This window comes from Nannospalax galili, unplaced genomic scaffold, assembly GCF_000622305.1.
Source record: "Nannospalax galili isolate Female #2095 unplaced genomic scaffold, S.galili_v1.0 scaffold648, whole genome shotgun sequence".
NCBI classification, from domain to species: domain Eukaryota; kingdom Metazoa; phylum Chordata; class Mammalia; order Rodentia; family Spalacidae; genus Nannospalax; species Nannospalax galili.
In genome coordinates, this window is record NW_008360311.1 from 3,548,791 (window position 1) to 3,551,414 (window position 2,624).

Below are 2,624 nucleotides of genomic sequence, written 5' to 3' on the forward strand. Positions count from 1 at the left end.
CAGCAGAAGGTAAGGAGAGGCTCCTGGTCTACAGTTAGACTCTGTTAGCAGGTCTCAAAATGGCGGCTTGAAAATCCGCCAATATGTCTAAGGTCAATGATGTCAGACAGGGGCCCAAAGAGAGCCCAGCCGCATACTTAGAGAGGTTACAAGATGCCTTCCGGTGGTTCACTCTGTATGACCCAGAGGTGGAGGAATCAGCTCAAACTGTGTTTGCTTTCGTTAACCAGGTAGCCCCTGACATCAAGAGAAAGCTACAGTCTTTAGATAGACTAGGAGAAAAGAACCTTAGAGACTTAATAGCAGTGGCAGAAAAGGTTTATAATAGAAGGGAGACAGCAGAACAAAGAGAGGAAAGAAAAGAAAAGAGACAGGAAGCAAGCCTGACCAGGGTCCTGGAGAGACAACAGGCCCGCCACAAAAAGGACCTCAGAGACATATTATTGGCAACCAACCTCCAGTATGGAGGGAGCTCATCAGCAGGATCAAGACCACGAAATAAGGTAGGAAAAAAACAATGTGTGTACTGCAAGGAGGAAGGGCATTGGGTGAAGGACTGCCCCAAGAAGAACAAGTGATCAGCTAAAGTATCACCAGCTCTAATTGGGGGTGAAGAGAGTGACTAGGGGAGATGGGGCTCAGGTCCCCTCCCTGAGCCCAGGGTGACCCTAAAAATAGAGGGGAAACCAATTGAGTTTATGGTGGATACAGGTGCCCAGAATTAGGTTTTATTGGAGTCAAGAGGGCCAGTGTCCTCTAGAACTACATGGGTACAGGGGGCAACAGGAACAAAGCCCTATTCATGGACTACCCAAAGAACAGTAGATTTAGGAAAGGGCCGGGTATCCCACTTCTTTCTAGTAATTCCAGAATGTCCCTACCTGCTCCTAGGCAGAGATTTATTGTCAAAAATGAGGGCACAGATCCACTTCACAGCTAAAGGAGCCACCCTGCTTCACAGTGGGGCACCGGTTCAGGTTCTAGTCACCAATGACCTGGCTGAAGAATATAGACTTTACCAGGAACCTATCCAACCAAACCATGATATATTAGACTGGCTTCAAAAGTTTCCCCAAGCCTGGGCAGAAACAGGGGTATGGGTCTAGTGGGACACAGGCCTCTTGTATATGTTGAACTTAAAGCAGGGGCGGACCCTGTTAAAGTGCACCAGTATCCTTTGCCCCTAGAGGCAAGACATGGAATCACTCCACACATCAGAAAATTAACAGGACTGGGAGTGCTGAAAACAACCCAGTCTGCCTGGAACACCCCACTCCTGCCTGTCAAGAAACCCAGTCTGGGGACACAGGATTTAAGAGAGGTGAACAAGAGAGTCATTGACATCCACCCCACTGTCCCCAACCCTTATACATTACTCAGCACCCTGCCACCAGATTGGAAATGGTATACAGTTCTGGATCTCAAGGACTCCTTCTTCAGCTTACCGCTAGCTCCCAGCAGTCAGCCCTACTTTGCCTTCGAATGGCATGATCCGGAGGCAGGAATCAGTGGCCAGCTGACCTGGACGTGATTGCCTCAAGGGTTTAAGAATTCTCCAACTATATTCAATGAGGCCCTGCATGAAGATCTGGGTGAGTACAGAGCCCAACACCCCGACATAAGCCTGTTACAATATGTAGATGACTTATTGATCACGGCACCAGACCAGAAGTCCTGCCTGGAGGGGATAGAGGACTTACTACGTACACTTGGGGACCTGGCTTACCAGGCCTCAGCCAAAAATGCCCAGATATGTTTGCAAGAAGTGACCTATTTAGGGTATGTCCTCAAAGGACAATGCTGGTTGACTAGAGCCCAAAAAGAGACTGTGTTAAAGATACCTGCACCGACCTCCAGAAAACAGGTGAGGGAATTCCTGGCACCATGGGGTTCTGCCGTCTCTGGATTCTGGGGTTTGCTGAGATTGCAAAACCCCTATATGAGGCCACCAAAGAAGGACAGGACTTCAACTGGACACAGGAAAGACAAGAGGCATTTGAAACCCTAAAACGCAAGCTTTTAGAGGCCCCTGCCCTGGGACTACCGGACGTAAGCAAACCTTTCTGTCTATATGTGGATGAACATAGAGGTATTGCAAAAGGGGTCCTTACCCAGAGAGTGGGCCCCTGGAAGAGACCTATCACATACCTATCAAAGAAATTAGACCGTGTAGCAGCTGGATGGCCCACCTGCTTATGGATTATAGCAGCAGTGGCCTTGCTGGTTAAGGACGCCAACAATAGAGGTATTGGGTCCTTACCCAGAGAGTGGGCCCCTGGAAGAGACCTATCACATACCTATCAAAGAAATTAGACCGTGTAGCAGCTGGATGGCCCACCTGCTTATGGATTATAGCAGCAGTGGCCTTGCGCCTTGCTGACACCAACAAATTAACACTGGGACAGGATCTGCTTGTAGCAACACCCCCATGCCCTTGAGGGAGTGGTCAAGCAACCTCCTGATCGATGGTTGAGCAACGCCTGATTGACTCATTACCAGGCCCTGCTCTTGAATCCGCCCAGAATTACCTTCCAGGTGCCGACATCACTGAACCCAGCCACGTTGCTGCCGGATCCTGACCTTGGAGACCCGCTCCATGACTGTGCTGAGATCTTGGCTCAGGT